General features: G+C 46.7%; 1 protein-coding gene across 3 annotated transcripts in view; it reads right to left on the reverse strand.

Moving 5' to 3' along the window:
* The window catches only part of GRIP1 (glutamate receptor interacting protein 1), a 437,679-nt gene that overhangs the window by 4,914 nt on the left and 407,408 nt on the right, over positions 1-25,357 (reverse strand). The window lies entirely within an intron of this gene.

Below are 25,357 nucleotides of genomic sequence, written 5' to 3' on the forward strand. Positions count from 1 at the left end.
CTACCTGCAGAACAACCATAGATGAAAAAGACTGGGACCTACCAGGAAACATCTTCTACAACGAAAGGCAAAGAGGGAACCACAAGATGGAACCACCAGTAGACTCGTGATGTAATCAAATCCCATACGTCCCGGGTGGGCGATCCACAAACTGGAGAATAATTATACTGCAGAGGTTCTCCTCCAGGAGTGAGAGTTCTGAGCCCCACAGTCAGGCTCCCCAGCCCAGGGCTCCTGCACCAGGGAAATGAGCCCCCATAGCATTGGCTTTGAAGGCCAGTGGAGCTTAAGTGCAGGAGCCCCATGGGACTGGGGGAAACAGAGACTTCGCTCTTAAAGGGCACACACAAAATCTCACGCACACCAGGACCCAGGGCAAAAGAAGCAAGTTGATAGGAGCCTGGGCCAGACCTGCCTGCTGGTCTTGGAAAGTCTCCTGGAGAGGTGGGAGGTGGCTGTGGCTCACCCTGGGGACACAGACACTGGTGGCAGACATATCGGGGAACATTCAGCCACATGAACACTACTGGTGGCTGACACACTGGATCATCAGCAACAAGACCTGGCTCCACCCTACAGCCTGCAGGCTCCAGTGCTGCGAAGCCTCAGGCCCAACAACTAACTGGGCAGGGACACAGCCCCACCCATCAGCAGACAGGCTGTCTAACAGTCCACTGCCACCTCTGGACTCGCGCCAAGACAGGGCCCTGCCCGCCAGAGCGCCAAGACCCAGCTCCGCCCACCAGTGGGTAGGCTTGAGCCCTTCTCTCCAGGAAGCCTGCACTAGCCTCGTGATCAGCCTCACCCACCAGGGGACAGACACTAGCAGCTACAATCCCACAATGCAGGCTGGACGCTACCCCAGGGCCAGCTGAGGCCTGGCCCGCCCCACTAGCAGGCCAATGCAAACTTCTGGACACCAGAGACCCCATACCCAGCTCTATTAGGAAACCCCCCACCACCACCAACCAATGATCTGAAACGAGCTCTGGGATCCCTGGGCCACGCAAACAGACTCCAGGAACCATCTCTTCCTGCCAGTAGTCCAGCACTAACCCCAGGATCCGGCTTCACTTGCCAGTGGGTGGGCAACAGCCCCAGAGTCTTTGGGACCCTGGCTCCGCCCACCAGTAAGCCAGCACTACCCCGAGACCTACTAGGGTTGCACAACCTTGTCACCTTGCCTGGTGACAAGGCCCCACTAAACAGTACCAGCAGCATCTGCACAAGGTAGGGTCTAGCAACCAACCAAGCCTACCAGACTGCCCACACACTCAGCCTACCACAAAGAAGGACCCATGCAGCCCTCTTAGGGGGAACCCCTAGAGCATATAGCTTGGGTGATGAAAGGGGAGTACACTGCTGGGATGCACAGGATACCTCCTACAAAGGGCCACTTCTCCGAGGTTGAGAAATGTAATTAAGCTACCACACACATAAAAACACAAACAGTAACTTAGACAAAATAAAGTGGCAGAGGACTATGTTCCAGACCAAGGAACAAGATAAAACTCCAGAAGAACTAAATGAAATGGAGATAGGCGATCTACCCGAGAAAGAGTTCAGAGTAATAGTCATAAAGATGATCAAAGAACTCAGGAGAAGAATAGATGCACAGAGTGAGAAGTTAAAAGTTTTAAACAAAGAATTAGAAAATATAAAGAATGACCAAACAGAGGTTAAGTATACAATAACTAAAATGAAAAATTCACTAGAAGGAATTAATAATAGACTAAATGATTCAGAAGAACAGATCAGTGAGCTGGAAGACAAGAGTAGTAGAAATCAGTGCTGCTGAATAGAAAAAAGATAAAGAATGAAAAGAAATGGGGACAGTTTAAGACACCTCTGGGACAATATCAAGCATATTAATATTTGCATTATAGGGGGTCCCAGAAGGAGAAGAGAGAAAGGGCCCAAGAAAATATTTGAAGAGATAATAGCTGAAAACTTCTCTAACCTGGCAAAGGAAACAGGTACCCAAGTCTACGAAGCACAGAGAGTCCCATACAGGATTAATCCAAAGAGGAACAAAACCAAGATACACTGTAATCAAAATGACAAAAATTAAAGAGAATACTAAAAGCAGCAAGGGAAAAGCAACAAATAACATACAAGGGAACTCCCATAAGCCTATCAGCTGATTTTTCAGCAGAAACTGAAGGACAGAAGGGAGTGGCACAATATATTTAAAGTGATGAAAGGGAAAAAACCTACAAGCAAGAATACTTTACGCATAAAGGCTCTCATTTAGATTTGATAGAGAAATAAAAAGCTTTATAGACAAGCAAAAGCTAAAACAATTCAGCACCACCAAATCAGCTTTAAAACAAATGTTAAAGGAACTTCTCTAGGCAGAAAAAATAAAGGGTCACAACTAGAAACAAAATTACAGGAGGAAAAAGCTCACCAGTACAGGCAAACATACAGCAAAGGTAGGAAATCATCCACACACAAAGTCAGTAGAGAGGTTAAAAAACAAAAGTAGTACTGTCACCTGTATGCACAATAAGCAGTTAAGGGATACATAAAACAATTTGATGTAAAATACAATATCAAAAACAGAAATCATGAGGGGAGGAGAATACAAATGCAGGGTATTTAAAATGCTTTTGAAATTAAGAGATCAGCAACATGAAACAATCAGGTATGTATACAGACTGTTATATAGAAACATGGTAACCACAAACCAAAAATCTATAATAGATATACGCACAAAAAAGAAAAAGGAACCCAAAATAACACTAACAATAGTCATCAAATCATAAGAGAAAAGGAGGAGGGAAGACCTATGAAAACAAATCCGAAACAATTAACAAAATGGCAATAAGAACATACATAGTGATAATTAAATGTAAATGGACTAAATGCTCCAACCAGAAGAAGCAGACTGCCTGAAATGGATACAAAAAAACTAGACCTGTATATATGCTGCCTACAAGAGACTCGCTTTAGATCTAAAGACACATACAGACTGGAAGTGAGAGGATGGAAAAAGGCATTCCATGCAAACAAAAAATCAGAAGCAAGCTGGAGTAGCATACTTAGATAAAATAAACTTTAAAGACTGTTACAAGAGACAAAGAAGGACACTACATAATGATCAAGGAATAAATCCAAGAATAAGATATAACAATTGTAAATATATATGCATGCAACATAGGAGCACCTCAATATATAAGGGAAATATTAACAGACATAAAAGGAGAAACTGACAGTGACAATAATAGTAGGAGACTTTAACACCCCACTTTCATCAATGGACAGATCATCCAGACAGAAAATCAATAAGGAAACACAGGACTTAAATAACACATTAGACCACATGGACTTAATTGATATATATACAGCATTCCATCCGAAAGCAGCAAAATACACATTCTTTTCAAGTGTGCATGGAATATTCTCCAGGACAGATCACATGCTAGGCCACAAAACGAGTCTCCATAAATTTAAGAAAGCTGAAATCACATCAAGCATCTTTTCCAACCACAATGCCATGAGACTAGAAATCACCTACAAGAAAAAAGAACTGCAAAAACTGCAAACACATGGAGGCTAAACAATATGCTACTAAACCAATGGATCACTGAAAGAGGAAATCAAAAAATACCTAGAGACAAATGAAAATGAAAACATGATGATCCAAAACCTATGGGATACAGCAAAAGCTTATAGTGATACAAGCTCAGGCAACAAGAAAAATCTCAAACAACATAACCTTACACCTAAAGCAATTACAAAAAGAAGAACAAACAAAACCTGTAGTAGAAGGAAAGAAAGCATAAAGAGCAGAACAGAAATAAATGAACACGACTAAAAAAAATAGAAAAGATCAATGAAACTAAAAGCTGGTTCTTTGAAAAAATAAACAAAATTGATAAGCCTTTTGCCAGACTCATCAAGAAAGAAAGGGAGGGACTTCCCTGGTGGCACAGTGGTTAAGACTCCACGCTCCCAACGCAGGGGGTCTGGGTTTGATCCCTGGTCTGGGAACTAGAGCCCACATACATGCCACAACTAAGAGTTTGCATGCCACAACCAAGAAGCAGGTGATCCGCAACTAAGGAACCCACCTGCTGCAACTAAGGAGCCAGTGAGCCACAACTAAGGAGCCCTTGAGCTGCAACTAAGGAACCCACCTGCAGTAACTAGGGAGCCCACCTGCTGCAACTAGGGAGCCTGCCTGCTGCAACTAAGACCCAACACAACCAAATAAATATAAAATAAAAAAATAAATATTAAAAAAATACACAGCACCAAAAATAAAAATAAAGAAAGGGAGAAGGCTCAAATCAAAACAAGAATGAAAAAGAAGTTACAACTGACACCAAAGAAATACAAAGGATATTAAGAGATTACAGTGAGAAACTATACAGCAATAAAATGGACAACCTAGGAGCAATGGACAAATTCTTAGAAAGGTACAATCTCCCAAAACTGAACCAGGAAGAAATAGCAAATATGAACAGACCAATTACCAGTACTGAAATTGAATCAGTAATTTAAAAACTCCCCAAATAAACAAAAGTCCAAGACCAAATGGTTTCATTGGTGAATTCTACCAAACATTTAGAGAATAGTTAACACTTATCCTTCTGAAACTATTCCAAAAAATTGCAGAGGAAGGAACACTTCAAACACATTCCATGAGGCCACCATCACCTTGATATCAAAAGATATCACAAAAAAAGAAATTACAGGCCAATATCACTGATGAACATAGATGCAAAGATCCTCAACAAAATACTAGCAAACCGATTCCAAATAGTAGCAATGCCTTAGAAGGATCATACACCATGGTCAAGTGGAATTTATCCCAGGGGTGCAAGGATTTTTCAATATCTGCAAATCAATGTTAAAAAGTTGAAGAATAAAAAGCATATGATCATCTCAATAGGTACAGAAAACACTTTTGATAAAGTTCAACACTGATTTATGATTAAAAACTCTCCAGAAATTGGGCATAGAGGGAACCTACCTCAACATAATGAAGGCCATATATGACAAACCCACAGCTAACATCATATTCAATGGTGAAAAGCTGAAAGCATTCCCTCTAAGACTAGGAACAAGACAGGGATGCCCACTCTCACCACTTTTATTCAACATAGTTTTGGAAGTGCTAGCCACATCAGAGAAGAAAAACAAAGGAGTCCAAATTAGAAAGGAAAACGTAGAACTGTCACTGTTTGCAAATGACATCATAATATAGAGAGAAAATCCTAAAGATGCCAGTAGAAAACTACTAGAGCTCATCAATGAATTTGGTAAAGTTGCAGGATTCAAAATTAGCATACAGAAATCTGTTGTATTTCTATACACTAACAATAAACTATCAGAAAGATATTAAGGAAAAAATCCCATTTACTACTTCACCAAAAAGAATTAAATACATAGGAATAAACCTACCTAAGGAGGCAAAAGACCTGTACTCTGAAAACTATAAGACACTCATCAAAGAAATTGAAGATGGCAGATATACCATGTATATCTGTATATACCATTTTCAAACAGATGAAAAGATATACCATGTTCTTGTATTGGAAGAATCAATATTATTAAAATGATCATACTACACAAGGCAATCTACAGATTCAATGCAATCCCTATCAAATTACCAATAGCATTTTTCACAGAACTAGAACAAAAAATGTTTAAATTTGTATGGAGGGAATTCCCTGGTGGTCCAGTCGTTAGGACTCAGTGCTTTCACTGCTGTAGCCTGGGTTCAATCCCTGATCGGGGAACTAAGGTCCCGCAAGCTGCGCAGTGTGGCCAAAAAAGAAAAAAAAGAAAAGAAAATTTGTATGGAAACACAAAAGACCCCGAATAGCCAAAACAAGCTTGAGAAAGAAGAATGGTTTAATGGAATCACTGACTCCAGACTATTGTACAAAGCTACCGTATTAAACAGTATGGTACCGGCACTAAGATAAGGCACATAGATCAATGGAACAGAATAGAAAGACCAGAAATAAACCCACACAATTATGGTTAATTAATCTATGATAACAGGGAAGAATATACAATGGAGAAAAGACAGTCTCTTCAATAAGTGGTGCTGGGAAAAGAATGAAATTAGAACATTTTCTAACACCATATACAAAAATAAACTCAAAATGGATGAAAGGTCTACATGTAAGACTGGATACTATAAAACTCCTAGAGGAAAACATAGGCAGAACACTCTTTAAGTCACAGCAATATTCGTTTGGATGTGTCTCCTAGAGTAATAGAAACCAAAGCAATAATAAACAAATAGGACCTAATTAAACCTAAAAGCTTTTGCAAAGCAAGGGAAACCATAAACAAAATGAAAAGACAACCTACGGAATGGGGGAAAATATTTGCAAGCGACGCAACTGACAAGGGATTAATTTCCAAAATATTCAAACAGCTCATAGAGCTTGATATCAAAAAGACAAATAACCCAATCAAAAAACAGGCAGAAAACCTAAATAGACATTTCTCCAAAAACATACAGATGGTCTACAGGAACATGAAAAGATGCTCAATATTGCTAATTATTAGAGAAATGCAAATCAAAGCTACAATGAGGTATCACCTCACACTGGTCAGGATGGCCATCATCAAAAAGTCTACAAATAACAAATGCTGGAGAGGATGTGGAGAAAAGGGAACACTTCTACACTGTTGGTGGGAATGTAAGTTGCTGCAGCCACTATGGAAAACAATATGGATATTCCTTAGAAAACTAAAAATAGATTTACCATATGATCGATCCAGCAATCCCACGTCTGGGCATATATCCAGACAAACCTATAATTCGAAAAGACATTGGGTTGGCCAAAAAGTCTGGTTAATGAATACGTTGTTCAATAAAGTTCTTGGTGAAAATGAAAAATGTGTCTTTTATTTATTACTTAAAACCAAAAGAACTTTTTGGCCAACCCAATATGTGCACTCCAGTGTTCACAGCAGCACTGTTTACAATAGCTAAGACATGGAAACAACCTAAATGTCCATCAACAGATGAATGGATAAAGAAGATGCGGTATACATACAGTGGAATATTACTCAGCCATTAAAAAGAAGGAAAAATGCCAGTTGCAGCAACATGGATGGACCTAGAGATTATCATACTAAGTGAAGTAAACCAAAGATAAATACCATATGATATCACTTATATGTAGAATCTAAAAAACTGATACAAATGAACTTATTTACAAATAGAAATAGACTCATAGACATAGAAAACAAACTTATAGTTACAAAAGGGAAAGGCGGGGTGTGTGGGATAAATTGGAAATTTGGGATTATCAGATACACACTACTATAATATAAAATAGATCAACAACAAGGACCTACTGTATAGCACAGGGAACTATATTCAATATCTTGTAATAACCTATAATGGAAAAGAATCTGAAAATATATATATATATATATATATATATATATATATATAACTGAATCGCTTTGCTGTATACCTGAAACATTGTAAATGAACTATGGTTCAATTTTTTGAAAAGTCTTAAAAGACCTGAAAGTGCTCCTGTAAGGAACACCCTCCTCTGGGGCCTGCCTTCAGTAGCTCCCTCAGTCCTTGTCCTGGGTTTGGTTTAGCAATTCCAGGCATTCCTGGAAGTGCCAGGATTTGCAAATCCACCCTTCTCAGCTGTGGGCCTCAGCTTGTTCCCTCTGCATTAAGGCAGTACCACCAGCTAAAGTTTCCCCCAACCCCCAGTCCTCCTCTGACCACCTGCAAGAGTTAGTCTGAGGTTTACACGTTCATCAAATGTGTACTGAGTCCCTCCATGTGCTAAGCCTGGTTCCGGGTGCTGGGAAACAGCAGTGAATGAGAGAGGAGAGGCTGCCTTCTAGAGGCAAACACACTAATGTGTAATGTTCACTGAAACCCACTGTCCTGGACATGCCAGACAACATACTCGGCACATCACACTCATTTAACATTTAATGTGACCGCTATTTTTAGTAAGGTTTGCTGCATGCCCTCCATAAAAACTGATGCACACATCAAGCAATAATTTGGGCTTAGTTTTTAACTCTAATTATTTAAAAATGTATGTTTTGGGACTTCCCTGGTGGTCCAGTGGCTAAGACTCCGTGCTCCCAAAGCGGGGGACCGGGTTCGATCCCTGGTCAGGGAACTGGAGCCTACATGCTGCAACTAAGAGTTTGCATGCCACAACTAAAGATTCCGCATGCTGCAACTAAAGATTCCAGGCCGCAACTAAAAGTTCCTGCATGCTGCAACTAAAAAGATCTCACATGCTGCAACGAAGATACCGCGTGCCACAACTAAGACCCAGCACAGCCAAATCAATGTTTTGAAAAAATGTATGTCTTATGTATTTTAACACACATAATACCTAAATACATTCTTGTAGAAGAGTCAAAAAATTCAGAGCTATACAGGGCAAAACGTGAAGATTAATACTCTTATAGCAGGTTTATACCAAGTTATTTTACTTCAGAGAAATATGGAATATTGAAGGAATACAAAAGTGGTCAATTGTGGATTTTCATCTCACTGGACAGACAGCTAAAATATCAAGCTGGCTGCGTCAATTCTAATCACCAGGCAGCCCTAGTGGTTACTGCCATGTTAGAGGTTAGGAAATTCAATTTTATAGACGTTAAATAACTCGCCCAAGATCACAAAAGTATTGAATGGTGGGGCCATCTCTGTCTGACTCCAGTCACTTAACCATTATATTCTATTGCCGCTCAAGTGCCTTATTTCATAGATTCTAAGATGTACTTTTTTTTTCATACTTTAAATTCTCTGAAATCAGGCTGTGTTTTATAGGCCTGACTTTATAGGTTTTCTTAGGACCTATAGGTTTTCTTAGGCCCTATGAAATAGGGTATATCAACATCTCACCCCTACCTGCCTCTTTCCAACAATACACTAGAAGGAAAGGGGCCAGAATATTGTTACATATTTACTTTAAGAGAAAAAAAGCTGTGCCTTGCCAATTACAGGTTGTCCTGATCAGAAGCGTCAACATCACTCAGGAGTGTGTTAAAATGCAGAATCTCAGACCCTGCTCTGAATTGCCATCTGCCAATTTCTGTGCACAATGAAGTTTGCTCTGTGTGGTACTTCACACACCAGAGGGGCTATTACATGTTCTGAAAAGGAAGAGAGGGAACAATGACACTCTTGGCAGGCTCATTCCATCACTGTGCATATATGAATGTGCGTATGTGTGGGTGCACACGTGTGCACTGGACCCTATGATGTGCTAGGCACTGTTTGAGGGACTGAGTGAAAGAAACATACAGCAATAAACACAGCACAGCCATCATGAGTATACAGTCCAGTGACCATATCTGACTTAACCCTCCTAACAATCCTGCAAGAGGGGCAAGAATCACAGTTTTCAATGAGGTAGTGTATATGAAGTTTCAAAACCTGAAATGACCTGATCTCTGTGGAAGGATCGCTTTTGTGGCACTCATTTATACAAGCATAGAGTAGAAAGTCCTACTTTACTATAGAAGAGATGTGTGTGTTTTAGCAAAATCCAGCCCTCTGCATCGGACATGTACCTTGGCATGAATGAGAGCACCCTTTCCCCTCAAAGAAAAACTCATCAGGAGGAGAGATGTCTTTGTTGGTAACCTGGGCTCAGGTAAAAGGCTGAGGAATGTGGGAGATGTCCTGCCAAGCTCCTCGAGGAGGGCAAAGAGCTTTGTTTTTTTCACTGATAATATCCCAAACTCCTCTAATGGTACCTGCCACACAGTAGGGCTTGTAGTTTGTCGAATAAGTGAAACGACTGGTTCTGACATACCATGTGGTTGCGCTTGGAAGCTAGTCAGAACTGACCATCACGTGCTGTGTGAATGGAGTGGGATTTAGTTCTGAGGGTCAAGCCATGCCCCGCCTCCCGGCCCCAGGGCGGCCCATACTGGAAATGAGCAAGGCAAAAAGCTGCAGGGTGGCTGGCGTGGATGGGGCCCGGAAGGACAAAGCTCCATAGTGACACCGTGTGGCCACGAGAGGTGAGAGCACCACTGACGTTAGAGCCAGGCCTGCCCTGCCTTGAGCTGAGGAAGCCCCATTCTTGCACGGAGAGTAGGGTGGGATGGAGGGTCCTCCAGCTCAAGATTCTGGACTTCTTGCTAATAAGGCTGTGGGACTTGATTGCTTAGCTTAAAAAGCAAACCAGGGCTTCCCTGGTGGCGCAGTGGTTGAGAGTCTGCCTGCCGATGCATGGGACACGGGTTCGTGCCCTGGTCCGGGAGGATCCCGCAGGCCGCGGAGCAGCTGGGCCCGTGTGCCATGGCCAATGAGCCTCTGCTCCGCAACGGGAGAGGCCACAGCAGTGAGAGGCCCGCGTGTAAGGCCAACTGGCCCGAGGCAGGGGAACACAATCAGATTCACAGGTTGCATCAGACCGAAATTCTCCGGACCACCCAGTTCCAGAAACTGACCTGGAGACATTCCGGACCACCCAGTTCCAGGAACTGACCTGGGGACTTTGCACCTGGCCCAGCCTTCCCGCCTTTCGAGGGGCGGGACTAACAGTCCCCCAGGATACACGAAAAGACCACCAAATAAGGAATACCCTGCGCCCTCCCAGATTCACCACACCCCTTTCCCTTCTTCCCCTATAAAATCTTGCCCAACCCTCGCCCGGGTGCGACTTCTCTGGCCCCTTTCTCTCGGACCAGTGAACCTCGCCCGGGAGCGCTCCCTAATAAAGCTCACTTGAAGCCTTCCTCTGTTTCGCGGTGCCGTTTGTTAAGATCCGACCTTACATTTGGTGCCGAAACCCGGGACGGGTACCAAGCCCCGCGGGTTACCGCGCGGGCCGCTCCTCCCCTCCCCCAGGAGACAACCAGGGAACCTCTACTCATCCACCCAATCCGGCAGAAAACGGGGTGAGTCCCCCTCCCTTGTTCCCTCCGACCCCCAGAGTCCCTGCCCACCGGACTCCCTGTCTTTAACCATGGCCGCATCAGGGACTCCTCCGTACTCTCTCCGGGCCTCGGGCAACTGTGGAGACGTCCCAATTGCCTGACCGCTCTCCGACCCGCCGGGCCTCGGGTGATTGTGGAGATTTCCCAATCCACTGACCGCCCTCCGACCTGCCGTGAATTGGAGACTGAGGCCAGGGACGCCTCTCTCCCTCTCCATTCACTCAGGGACAGACTGGGGGTCATGGGAACCTCACCATCGAAACCAGATCCTACGACGCCCCTGGGGTGTCTCCTAGCCAATTTTACAGCCCTCGGCTTCTCCCAAGATCTCCGTTGCCGACGGCTTATTTTCTATTCCACTGAGGCCTGGCCACGATATCCTCTAGACAATCAATCCAAATGGCCTCCTGAAGGGACTTTCGATTTTAACATCCTCTTGTGATCTAGATAATTACTGCCGCAGGACGGGCAAATCGTCCGAGGTCCCCTATGTTCAGGCCTTCTGGTATTCACGCTCCCGCCCCTCCCTCTGCGTCGATTGTTCCACTTCCCAGATCCTTCTTGCCAGACATCTCCTACATTCAAGCCCCTAATATCCTTTGACGATGACCCCTCTCCACTAGCCGACCCACCCGAATCTCTCGCCTCTCCCCCCTCCAGAGCTCCTCTCCAACCTCCACCGTACCCTGAGGCGGTCCCTCCTCCTCCCGAACCCGTTCCGGCCCCTCCAACCATTCCCCCGCCTCCCTTGACAGTTTCTCCTCCCACGCCCCTTGCTTCGCCAATTAGTGCACACACACGCTCTCACAACTCCCAAGATCCAAATCTCCACTGCCCTCTAAGGGAGGTAGCAGGAGCGGAAGGACTGGTCAGAGTCCATGTCCCTTTTTGTCTCCAAGATCTCTCTCAAATAGAAAAGCGATTAGGCTCCTTTTCTGCCGACTCTTCCCGCTACATCAAAGAATTTCGCTATCTCTCTCAAGCTTACAATCTAACCTGGCACGATATCTTTGTGATCCTATCTTCTACTCTGACCCCTGACGAGAGGGAAAGAACTCAAACTGCTGCCCTAAACCATGCAGATCAGGTTCACCTTACCGACAACTCTATGCCTGTCGGAGCGACTGCCGTACCTGGCACCGATCCAGGCTGGACTTATCAGGATGGCCAAGATGGCCGTCGTAAACGCGACCTCATGATCCAATGCCTCCTGGCTGGCATGCAGGCTGCCGCTCATAAGGTAGTCAATTTTGAAAAACTAAAAGAGATAACCCAAGAACCTAACGAAAATCCAGCTATCTTTCTCAATCGCTTTACAGAGGCCTTAACTCTCTACACCCGGCTGGATCCCGACACCCCGGCAGGGGCTGCGGTCCTAGCCACCCATTTTATCACCCAATCAGCCCCAGACATCCGAAAGAAATTATAACGGGCAGAGGACGGCCCTCAAAGCCCTATTCGAGATCTGGTAAAAATGGCCTTTAAAGTCTATAATGGCCGTGAGGACTTGGCAGAACCCAGCCGACAGGCTCGGATGCACCAGAAGGTGGCCCTCCAAACCCAAGCTCTTGTAGCTGCCCTAAGGCCGGCCATCTCCCATGGATCACAGCATCCACGGGGTCCGCAAAAGGCAACCCTGCTGGGGGCCTGCTTCAAATGCGGAAAAGAAGGCCACTGGGCTCGCCAATGTCCCAATCCCCGACCTCCTTCTAAGCCCTGTCCCAGCTGCAGGCTGACGGGCCACTGGAAGAGTGACTGCCCTACGACTGGCCCTCCCTCAGCGTCTCCACGCGGGGGGCAGGCCGACCCAACGGCATTACCACTCGAACTGCTGGGATTGGCTGACGACTGACGGCGCCCGGACTCGAAGACCCCCATCACCCTCGCCGAGCCCAGCGTAACGCTACAGGTAGCGGGTAAGTCCATCTCATTTCTGGTGGACACAGGGGCTACCTATTCGGTCCTGCCTACTTATTTCGGGCCAGTTTCTCCTTCCCAGATCTCGGTCATGTGTATTGATGGCAAACCATCCTTCCCACTCCAGACCGGTCCACTCCCATGTCATATCGAAGGACCCCTCCAAATTTCCATCAAGGCCCCAATTTCCCATCTCTGAGACTCACTTTAGGGGCCTACAACCTATTATCACCAGACTCCTAAACCAGGGACTCCTTATCCCCAGACTCTCCCTGCAACACCCCCATCCTGCCTGTCTGCCAGGCCTCTGGGGATTATTGCCTGGTCCAGGACCTCCGAATAATCAATGAGGCCATAATTCCTCTCCACCCAGTAGTACCAAACCCATACACCTTGCTCTCCCATGTCCCCCCCATCCACAACCCACTTTACGGTTCTGGATCTCTAAGATGCCTTTTTCACTATCCCCCTACATCCCGACTCCTATTTCCTCTTCGCCTTTACCTGGACAGATCCGGATACTCATACTTCCAGTCAGCTCACCTGGACAGTTCTTCCCCAGGGCTTCCGCGACAGTCCTCACCTCTTTGGTCAGGCGCTGGCACGGGACCTCACTTCCTGCTCCCTTACCCCCAGCACACTCCTTCAATATGTAGATGACCTCCTCCTTTGTAGCCCATCTCTCAGCCTCTCAAGACAACATACTGCAGATCTCCTCAATTACCTTGGCTCTCGCGGTTATCGGGTCTCCCCAGCCAAGGCTCAGTTATCTGTATCTTCTGTAACCTACCTGGGGCTCCACCTTACCCCTACCACAAAAGGTCTAACAGCCGACCACACCCGGATTATCCGTGAACTCCAGCCTCCGGAAACAGCGGAACAAATTCTCTCCTTTTTGGGCCTTATAGGATTTTTCCGACACTGGATCCCTAACTTTGCTCTCATCGCTAAACCCTTATATCTAGCCGCTAAAGAAACCCCTCAAGGACCCCTCACCTCTCCTTCCGCCGTTCGACAGGCCTTTCTCACCCTCCGTAACGCTCTGATATCTTCTCTTCCCCTTTCTCTGCCCAAGCCAAACCGACCTTTTCACCTTTTTGTGGATGAACGGGCCGGAATAGCCACTGGACTCCTTGCCCAGCCTGTAGGGCCTTCCTACCGCCCCGTGGCTTACCTCTCCAAACAGCTAGACCCAGCCATTCGGGGATGGCAACCATGCCTTCGGGCCCTAGCAGCGCAGCCGAACTGACCAAACACTCACACTGACTCTGGCCCACCCACTAACCGTGTTTTCCTCCCACCGGCTGGTCGACCTCCTAGGCGCAAGTCTCTCTCCCTCCTTGGCCCCTCCCTCATCCAGGAGTTCCACCTACTATTCATTGAAAACCCAGCTATTTCTCTTGATCTCTCCCCTCGCCTGAACCCGGCTTCCCTCCTGCCTATCTCTGGCACCGGGGGCTTTCCATCCCATTCCTGCCCTCATGTCATAGAAGCCTTCAAACCACCAAGACAGGGACTCTTTGACATCCCTCTTTCAAATCTGGACCGCACTCTCTTTGTGAACAGTAGTTCGATATGCGGTCCTGACGGACGCCGACGGGCAGCCTACGCGGTGGTAACTATCTCAACTATTATCGAGGCTAACAGCCTCCCAGAAGGAACGACCTCCCAAAAGGCTGAGCTATTCGCGCTTACACGAGCCCTTAACCTTTCCAAAGAACAAAGGGTTAACGTCTACACAGACTCTAAATATGCCTTTCTCATTGCACACAGCCACTCAGCACTATGGAGGGAACGCGGATGTCTAACCACTAAGGGATCCCCAGTGGTCAACGCTTCCCTCATTGCAAAACTCCTGGCGGCCCTCCAGCTTCCTAAAGAAGTAGCAATTATCCATTGCAGGGGTCATCAACTCCCATCCAGCCCAATAGCACAAGGTAACTCGAAGGCCGATTCCGTGGCCCGAGAGCTTACAAAAGGGGATCCTCCAGCTCCACTCCTATTTTTTTTTACCAGTCCTACCCAACCCACATATACCCCGCATGAGGAAGCTGCCTTACTATCAAAAGGGGGACACAAAGACAACAAAGGATGGATTTTTATAGACAACAAAATTGTCCTACCTCTGGCCCAAGCAGCCGGCCTCCTATCAGACATCCATAAATCCTTACACATTGGTCCAAAAGCAATGTTCCGTTTTTTGGGCCCCCTCTTTCATCTGCCAGGACTTAGAGAGGCCATCTCAAAGACTCACATGGCCTGCCAAACCTGCGCATCCGTCTCCCCACAAGGAGGCCTACGGCCCCGAATTCCTACACACCAGATGCATGGACATCAGCCTGGTGAAGACTGGCAGATCAACTTTACCCATATGCCACGCTGCAAATGCTTCTGATATCTGCTCACTCTTGTTGACACCTTTTCAGGTTGGATTGAGGCCTATCCAACAACTCGAGAAATGGCAGACACAGTCGCCACCATCCTGCTTCAACACATCATCCCCCGATTTGGTCTGCCGGTCTCCATTCAGTCGGATAACGGACCCGCCTTTGTCTCTCAGGTGGTTCAACAGGTATCAGAGGCTCTCCAGATCACCTGGAAACTCCACATCCCCTACCACCCCAAATCATCCGGTAAGGTTGAACGCGCCAATGGGATCTTAAAAGACCACCTCACCAAACTGTCCCTTGAGCTCCGTGTCTCATGGCCCGACCTGCTTCCTCTAGCCCTTACCCGAATCCGAGCCTCACCTCGGACTCCTACTGGCCTCAGTCCATTTGAACTACTTTACGGCCGCCCTTTCCTCCTTCACGACCTACCAACCCAGAGTCCACCCCTAGCCTCCTACCTTCCCTACCTCTCCCTGCTTCGCCGTCTTCGCCGCGAACACGCTGACCGTCATCTACCGACAGTGACTGTCTCTGAAACTTCCTCTCTCCCTCTACAACCCGGCGATAGCATCCTCCTCAAAGAATCACACCCTCAATCTCTCAGGCCACGGTGGACAGGCTCCCATACGGTGATCCTCACCACTCCCACGGCAGCTAAACTCTTAGGACACCCCTCCTGGTACCATGTTTCCTGCCTTAAAATGGCCCCAACTCCAGAGACTTGGACGGCCCTACCGCTGGGTCCCACGAGACTACGGCTTGTCCGTCACCCTGTCTCTCCTCCTGCTGCTCCTCCTGCCACCCAGGACTCACCAGATGTCCCTATGGTGCTTCCATGTCCACGGGACACGGCAAGCTAAAGGTCGGACCCACACCCGAGTCCTGGGCACGGGAGACTGCCAACCAGATGGGTGCCAGGCCTTGGTAACAGTCCAAATCCCCATCTCTAACATAGAAGGTGTTCCCCTGGGATGGTCCTCCCCCGCTGTCTGCTTCACTTACGATCAGACCCGAGACTACTGTCAATGGTGGAATGAGACCTATGGGGGGTGCCCCTATCACTCATGTAACATCCATGTGGCAAAACTAGATACTAGCAGCTCTCTCCGACAATCCCACCTGCTCACCACAAATGGCAAGGGTCAATTATTCACCAACATCAAAGATCCCTGGGACACAAGATGGGTAAAAGGGGTACAAGGAAAAATCTACCGATGGGCAACGGATGCCTACCCGTGGGCTCTATCAGGGTCTTTCGCTCATATATCAGTTTGATTCCCAAAGTTATCCAACAGTTGAGCGAACAAGCCACTGCCATCCAGGAAACAGAACAAGCCCTAAGACACCAACGACCTCACCCCGAACACAAAGAGGATCCTTTTTCTTGGTTGACCCTCGTCCGTCAAGCAGTACAGATACTCAACCACACAGGAATAGGTAACATCTCCGACTGCTTCCTATGTGCCTCGCCTGGCCGGCCACCCTTGGCTGCTGTCCCACTCGACCAGCCCTTCAATTCTACTTCCCACACCTCCCAAAACCCACCTTTTTCCCCGTTAAAAGTCCCCATGCTCCTTGATTCAAAAAATCTCACCATCTGTTACGGCAGCCGCCCAAATCTAGCTGATACTGGGTTTCTTTGCAACTCATCCCTCACGGTAAGCACATGAATTGAAGCACCACCAGGCACGTTTTTGTGGTGCAATGGTTCCCTCACAAAAGAGATCAATTCTTCCTCCCCCTTCCCATGTATCCCCGTTACTCCCGTCCCACAACTCACACTATATAGCCAAGCCGGATTTTCCTCGCTAATCATGCCGCCCTTTACCCGATGGAAAAGAGCTATCTTTCTTCCTCTGGTCGCAGGCATCTTTCTCGCCTCCTCCCTGGTCGCTGCAGGCCTCGGGGATGGCGGGAGGTGGGGAGCTCTAACACATAGTGTTTCAACGTCCCGCGACTTAGAACATAAACTCCAGCTAGCCATTGAAGCCTCCGCCGGCTCCATCTCCTCTCTCCAGCGCCAAATCACCTCCATAGCCCAAGTCGCCCTCCAGACGAGCCCTGGATCTCCTGACGGCCGACAAAGGAGGTACCTGCCTCTTCCTACAGGAGGAATGCTGCTATTACATCAATGAAACAGGACTCGTCGAAGACAACGTAAAAGCCCTCCATCGCTTAAGAGAAGAACTCCAACGCAAACACCAACAGTCCGCCTCCCCAATTCCCGATTGGTGGCGATCCACCCTCTATACCTGGCTAACACCAATCTTAGGCCCCTTAATTCTCATCTGTATCTTGCTCACGTTTGCTCCCTGTTTTCTCAGGTTCCTTCGCAGGAGCATGGAGGAAGTCTCCCGGGTGGCCACAAACCAAATGCTCCTTGGTCCTTACACCTTGCTTTCTACAGGACACCCCACTGGTCTCCCCTAAGCCTCGGACCTCTGGTCGCCCGACTCCCCTTTCGACGCCCCCATTCAGCATGAAGTAGCCAGAGATCAGAACGCCGCCCCATTACACCAAAGATGTCGGGATGTAAGGCCAACTGGCCCGAGGCAGGGGAACACAATCAGATTCACAGGTTGCATCAGACCGAAATTCTCCGGACCACCCAGTTCCAGAAACCGACCTGGAGACATTCCGGACCACCCAGTTCCAGGAACTGACCTGGGGACTTTGCACCCGGCCCAGCCTTCCCGCCTTTCGAGGGGCGGGACTAACGGTCCCCCAGGATACACGAAAAGACCACCAAATAAGGAATACCCTGCGCCCTCCCAGATTCACCACACCCCTTTCCCTTCTTCCCCTATAAATTCTGCCCAAACCCTCGCCCGGGTGCGACTTCTCTGGCCCCTTTCTCTCGGACCAGTGAACCTCGCCCGGGAGCGCTCCCTAATGAAGCTCACTTGAAGCTTTCCGCTGTTTCGCGGTGCCGTTTGTTAAGATCCGACCTTACACCGCGTACCGCAAAAAAAAAAAAAAAAAAAAAAAAAGCTAACCAGATGCTACTGTCTCCACCTAGTTAGCGGAGCAGATCACACAGACGGGGAAACGAAAGCTCAGAGAGGGTTAGAAACTTGCCCAAGGTAAACAGTAAGCAACAGAGAAGTGGTTCAAACCCAAGTGGTTCTGACTGCAAAGCATGGATCTTTGCATGGCTTACTACCCCTTTACCTAGCACGTAGTTGCTTAATAAATATTCATTGCAGAGAAGATATTTTAAGCCCCTCTAGAATTATGATTTTACCTTAGGCCATAGGACAGGAGAGGTTTATGTGAGGTGGGAATGCTACTGAGATATAGTTGACATACAGCTCTGTAGAAGTTTAAGGTGTATCACATAATGACTTGACATACATATACTGTGAAATGATTACCACAATAAGTTTGGTTAGGAGAAAGTTGTGTTTTTTTTTTTTTTGGCCATGCAGCAAGGCATGTGGGCGTCTTAGTTCCCCTACCAGGGGAACCTGTGCCCCCTGCAGTGGAAGTGTGGAGTCCTAACCACTAGACTGCCAGGTAAATCCTGAGAAATCTATTTTTTAAGGAAAGATTTCAAACATATTCAAGAGCAGAGATGCTAGGACAATGAATCCTCATATACTCATCGCTCAGATCCAACAAGAGCTCACTTACTTCATCCCCCCGTCTTTCATCTTCTTTGGGGGAGTATTTTAAAGCAAATGCCAGTCCTCATGTCATTTCACCCTTACATAACTCAGTATGAATCTCTTAAAAAATATAATCACTTTTTTATACAACCTCAGTGCCATTAATTCATTCACAAAATCAGCACTTATTCCTTGATATAGTCTAATATCTAGTCTATAATAAAATTTCCCTGATTGTCTCAAAGTGATTTTTAGAGTTAGTTTGTTCCAGCAAGGCTCACGCATTGGTGTTAGGTCTCTTAAATGTCCTCTTACCTATAGCATGCCCCCATCCTTTTTTCCCTGTGCTACTGACTTACTGTTGAAACCATGTCATTCGCTCTGTAGCATGCCCTTCTGTACCCCATTTTCCTTTAAAACGAAATTAGCTCTGGTTGCTTGAGTTGAGTCAGAATCAGCTTTGGGGGGAGGGGTAGATCACAGGTAGGACAATGTGATTCCTATAACAACACATCACTCAGTGTCTAGTTGTCCCACTTTGGGTGGGTTCGGGTGATGACAGTTTAATTCTTCCATCATAAGGTTGCCCATTAAACTTCAAATTAATAGTTTCATCCATTGATGACCATTGTCTGAATCAATAATTTTATTAGGGGTTGCAAAATGATAATCTTTTTATGATCTCTTACTATCTTCTATATGAGCTAGAATTCTTTTGTAAAGAATTCTCATTTCTTCAATTAGTGCTGTTTGGTTACTCTGAAGTAGTTTGTACAAGAAAGGCAAAATGAATGTTAATTCTTTCATTTTTAAAATAGGGAATTAGTGCACTAAATATTTCCAATGGTGTCCCAATGAGGTTTTTTTTTTTGAGGTGAGGGGTAAGGGAATGACCTTTTTAAAGTACATTATCAATATGAACCTATGGGTTTTTATATATATGATATGTTACGATCAATTGCATCATTCTTTTGGGTGCTCAAGTTTCCTCATCTTTGGCCAAGGGATGTCCTTCGTATTGACTTCATGTTGTCCTTTTGATATGACCCGTTTGCTCTGATAAGTTATTTACTTTCTGGCACAAGATATCATAGACTCACCATGAATTTCCTGCCTTGATTGGAGGAAACACTTCTGGTTTACATTCTAGTCCCTTTCTTCCCAAACTCATGTTCCTTTCTCAAAGGGAGGAAGGGGAGGAACAGGGAGAGATGGGTACAAAGGAGGAGGGAGTGGCAGTGACAAACAGCTAATACGGTTGGTGATAGTCTGCTATTCTTGGGACTCTGTTTACTAGTGGATGAAATTACTCTACTCCAAGGTCCCTGCTTATATGCCTCTCTTTGGCTTTGTGGCATCTCCTGTCCTTATGCCCCCTTTCCATCTTTGTTCCCAGTCAGGTTCTATGTGACAAGCAGCACCAATGGGGTGGAAGGTGGTGCATTCTAGTTATCTCTGTTCCACGAGGTACAGGTTTGGAGAGCAGTCCCATGGACCCTCTGCACACGGCTGGTCAGTAAGAGGACTGGCATCTGCTCTGCAAGCCAAGCCATACCCTTCAGTCACATCTGAGTCTGAGTCACAAAGCCTATGCTTGCAATGGACATTAGGAAGCCCAACTCTGTTTTAGCTCTGAGATATGTTTCTCAATACAGTGAACCTGAACCCTTGCATGTGGGGTACATTTGGTGTGGGCCTCAAGTAATAGTGAAGTTCTTCATTGCTCAACTGGCCTGTGCTGCTTGGGTGTTTGCTCCACAGGCCAGAACCCAGAAGGGGCAGAAGGATGAGTGTCACCAAATACTGCCAACACCAGGCAGTAGTAATCCGTTAACCACAACAGTAGAGAATGGATGTCAACCAGAGCAGGTTAGCAGATTAGCCCATTAACTGTAAAGTCACAGTTGTTGGCTAAGAGGCTTAGCTCTCCTGAGCCTTAGACTTGATGATATAGCTTTGTGGCAAACTCTTCAGGATGAGAGGCTAATAAAAGGTTTAAAGTTGAAAGTAATCTGTTTCTCTAGAAAGATTTCCTAAGGTTAGAGGAGAGTGAATTTTAATAGCCAGCCCTATGGTTCTCCTGGAAATAGCTTGGAAATAGCAAATAACACAATGAAATTTTAAAATGATACAGAGGTAAGATTCCAGGAATCAATAATTCACAAATATAGGACACATAGCTGGTCTCAAAAGCAGCAACAATAAATTGTGCCATGTAGCTGCTGCCCTCCTGTTTAGCTGGAGATGGGTAGTGGTTACTTCTGATTTATTTCCTATCCAAAAGTAATTCTAAGGATTCCAAAGTTTAAGTCACAATTTTCCCCCGCAGATGAATCCCTTCACCAGGAACTTTCCTATATATGACTGCTTTTGACCTCCCAACAACTCTGTGCAGCAGAATCATGCCCTTCCTACGAACGAGGACACCGCCCCTTGAACTTGGTGAATGGACTTGTCCAGTTAGAATACATAAGCCTGGGGATTTCAGTATTAGAATATCTGACCTCATGTGCTGTGTTCCTTCCACCAAATCATGACTGTTTTTCCCCCTTGACATGCAAATCTACTAGCTGGTCAGGCAGTTTTTATCCGTTTCCAACTGCCCAACCAACTAAAGATGAATAATTTATCACATCTGCTGTAGTTCTTCCCATCGGAGCCCTTCTGTGGCTTTCCCCAAGCATCCGGCCAAACTGCTCCCAGCTGCTGAGAGTTCTCTGTGTTCCACCCTAACCCAGGTAAATCAAGATTTTTCTTGCCAGGTCTCCATTCTGTGCTGACCAGAGGATGCCTCCGGGGAACGGACTGTGAACACAACGACAGATTTTCTGTTCTAAAAGGGCCAACGAGTCTCTTGGAAGGTAACTCTATGGGCGAGGATACCCTTCTACGAAACCCAGTTCAACTTTTAACCATTCATCACAGCCCAGGCTGCAATGGCCTCTAACCCTCCTGAGAACAGAAGCTTTAACAGGAGGTGTCGGGCTTCACGTGATTCAAGTTGAACCTTGTTTTGTATTTCTAAGCAAGTCTATCTGCATGTCTGAACAATGCCCTTGAGGCAAAGATCAGAAACCTAATGCCTGTGTTTTCAATTTTTTTTTTTTTTTTTTTGCGGTACGAGGGCCTCTCGCTGCCCTGGCCTCTCCCGGTGTGGAGCACAGGCTCCCGGACGCGCAGGCTCAGCGGCCGTGGCTCACGGGCCCAGCCGCTCTGCGGCATGTGGGATCCTCCCGGACCGGGGCACGAACCCGTGTCCCCTGCATCGGCAAGCGGACTCAACCACTGCGCCACCAGGGAAGCCCCTGTGTTTTCAGTTTTGACACAAGTGAAAAGCCTCAGCGGCAGAGCCAACTCCCCCCACCTGGATTTTAATGGCAACCGTGTCTACTCTCTTGAGCACGTCAAGGCAAGTGGCAGCCATCCCCAGAAGCAGTTCCTAAGCCCTGGCTGCCTGTGTGGCTCAGCCCCTCGCCCGATGGCCTTATCAGAGATGGTTCTAGTACTTCCACAAATTACCGGGCACTTGGGTTTATTCTTGCAGACACCACTGGCGGGGCCCTGTTCCTTTAAACCTGACAATTCAAGTAATGCTGGTTTTGAGCACAATTCCATACTACCTGTGGGGCTGGAAGGAAAAACTAAAGTACGGCTTTTCCAGCTGCATTCTTCCAGCCCAGAGGAAGCCATCTTGGATTCTGCCACTCAAGTGTGGGTTCCAAGATGAACAGGGTCAGGAAAAGCAGCTGCTGCCTTCCTGTCCAGGAGTCTCGTTGGCAGAGGAGAGAACTGGACGGACAGCAGCGTCAGACGCTGCCTCCTGTTTTCTGGCAAGCATGTGGCCCCATGAGCTTGACAAACGGGGGCTCAACAATGGGAGAGTCAGAGCTTGGATGGTGGCCCTAAGTCTGTGCGTGTCAGGGCTGACTTGGCCCTCGGAGAACTAAGTCCCAACCAAGGAAGTTCACAGTTTTTAAGATCCATGGTGGATTGAGGGCTGCTTTCCCAATTCATGTCAGAGGACGTTTGCAGCTTTCATTTCACATCATACCAAAGAGGAAAGAACCAGATCATTCTCCAATCCTCCAGGAGATCAAGCCACACCACGGGCAGCTGATGGACACCTAGTTACCGTTAGCTCTGCCCCCTGCCCTTTCTCCTTGCCCAGCCAGCACCAAGTCAGCCAGCCTGGCAGAGACCGTTCCAGTATCTCAGCTCAGGACTGCCTGCCGGCCCCTCTCCACACCTGCCTCTGCTCTCCGGCCCCCGGGGCTGTTCTGGCCTGGCTCTCCTCCAGCTCCTGTCTCTTCCTGAGTCCCCCTGGCAACTTACTGACCTCCATAGCCCGCAGGCCCATGTGGGCAAGATGTCCTGATCACAGCTCGAACATGTGTGTGTGTGTGTTGGGGGTAGGTGGGTTCCCTACACCACCAAGCAGTCCTGCAACACCAGCTGAGTGTCCTACAATTCAAGTCAGTTCTGACATTATCTCCCTGATGATAGCGTCAGACTCCACAGGTTAAGGGCTCAGTCTTACAATGTCACCTCACCTCCACCCCAGCATTTTAGACAATTGTCTTCAGACACGGGTTGTCACCCGTGCCTTTGACCAACCGGCTATGTCTTAGAGGTTCCAGCAGCCCTCTCCTTGGGTTTGACTAATTTGCCAAAGCAGCTCACAGAACTTACCGTATCACCGGTTTATCATAAAATGGTACAACTCAGGAACAGCCAGCTGGAAGCGTTGCTCTGGGGCAAGGTATCCGGGAAGGGCGCAGAGCCTCCGTGCCCTCTGAGCACACCACTGTCCCCGCATCCCCACCAACCTGAAAGCTCCTGGAGACCCATCCTTCCCGGTATTTATAGAGGCTTCATTACACAGGCACTAAGTCATTGGCCTTTAGTGATTGATTTCACCTGCAAATCCCCTCCCCTCCCTGGAGGTTGGGGGTGGGACTGAAAGTTCCAACCCTCTAATCACGGGATTGGCTCCACCGGCAAGCAACCCCATCCGTAACTGCATCTAAAGGGAGCCTCATTAACATAACAAAAGATACCTTTCTCACTCTCAACACTTAAGAAATTCCAAGGGTTTTAGGAGCTCTGTGCCAGCAACTGGGACCAGATCAAATGTATACTTATTATAAACCACAGTATCACAGGTGGCCTCCTTGATCCAGGGGCCACCTGCACCTCTGGGTGAGAGGCATCCCCTTCACCCATCCTCTGGGCTTCTGGGAATTTGGGGGCAGGAACTTGTCATTCGGGAAGTATGACAAATTACAGCTGACCAAACTCCCACTGCACTGAGCACTAAGAAAGTTGATTTTATTTCCTCATTCTAGGTAATGCTGTGGTTTGACACTACAAAGATCCTCAAACGAGAAAGAGCTCTGTGCTCCATCTAAGGGGAAGAAAGAGGGCAGCCCTGGGCTAGACTGTTATCAATGTCATCCTCACCACAGCCTGGCCAGACACGCAACAGACACACAATAGAGCAGAACGATGGTGGAGGAAGAGGTCCAACAGGCTACTCTCCAAGGACCTGGACATTAGGGAAACAGAGTGACCCTCAGGGAGCCACCTTGTTTGTAAAGTGAATATCCCGTAGGTAACAATATTTTACGACCTATTCATAAACACATTTGATCACAACAGAGACAAGCAAAAACATCAGAAAAAGATGAATGATCCCTAGGCCAGGGCTAGACTTAAGGGAAGCTATTAACATTTCTGGACAGAAGGGAGAGATCAAAAACTGAGATATCAGGCACACTAGACCACTGCCTAACAAGCCTGCCTAAGGGTCATCTGAGTCTAGGGGACTGCACTGTTTGACTTAGCATTTCTATGGCTCAGGGCTCAGACTCTGTAAAAGTGGATGGCAACTTACAGGGAAGAGATACGATGCAAATTGAGTTCTGTCCCTCAGAAAAGATAAGTTCAAAGGCCTTGCTTTTATTTCCCTGTAAGTCATTGAGCAGCTTTCATTTTAACTAGGAAATCTTATTTGGCATTCTCTTTTTTTCCTGCATGGACTGAGATATATATATATATATATATATATATATATATATAGTATAGTTTCTTTATCTTCCCTTTGAACAAGCTTTTTCATCCTGCTGTCATTCCTCATTAATGAGTTAAAAAACACTTTTCTTTTGCACGAGCCAATCATTTGTTTAAGAATTTTGTTTTTTACATTTTTGAAAAGTAAGTCTTAACAGAATCACAGACAAGGGAAGCTGATTGAAACAATCTATTTTGAGGACTGTCGGGGCTGGATGTCATTACTCATATAAAACATACAACCTAAACTCCAACCCTTGTCCTATAATTCCACACTGGTTGTCAGCTGCCCCTGGTTTTACAAGGAGAGAATATGCTTGTCAGACTGATGTAGTGACTAGTAACTAGACACACGTCCATTTCTCTCTGTAAAGAGATTCTCATTATGGTGTACACCTCCATCTCTGGAGGCTCTATCTAAGGCAGCTGCCTAAATCGTCTTTAAGGCTGGGA

The sequence above is a fragment of the Delphinus delphis genome, chromosome 11 (assembly GCF_949987515.2).
Source record: "Delphinus delphis chromosome 11, mDelDel1.2, whole genome shotgun sequence".
NCBI classification, from domain to species: domain Eukaryota; kingdom Metazoa; phylum Chordata; class Mammalia; order Artiodactyla; family Delphinidae; genus Delphinus; species Delphinus delphis.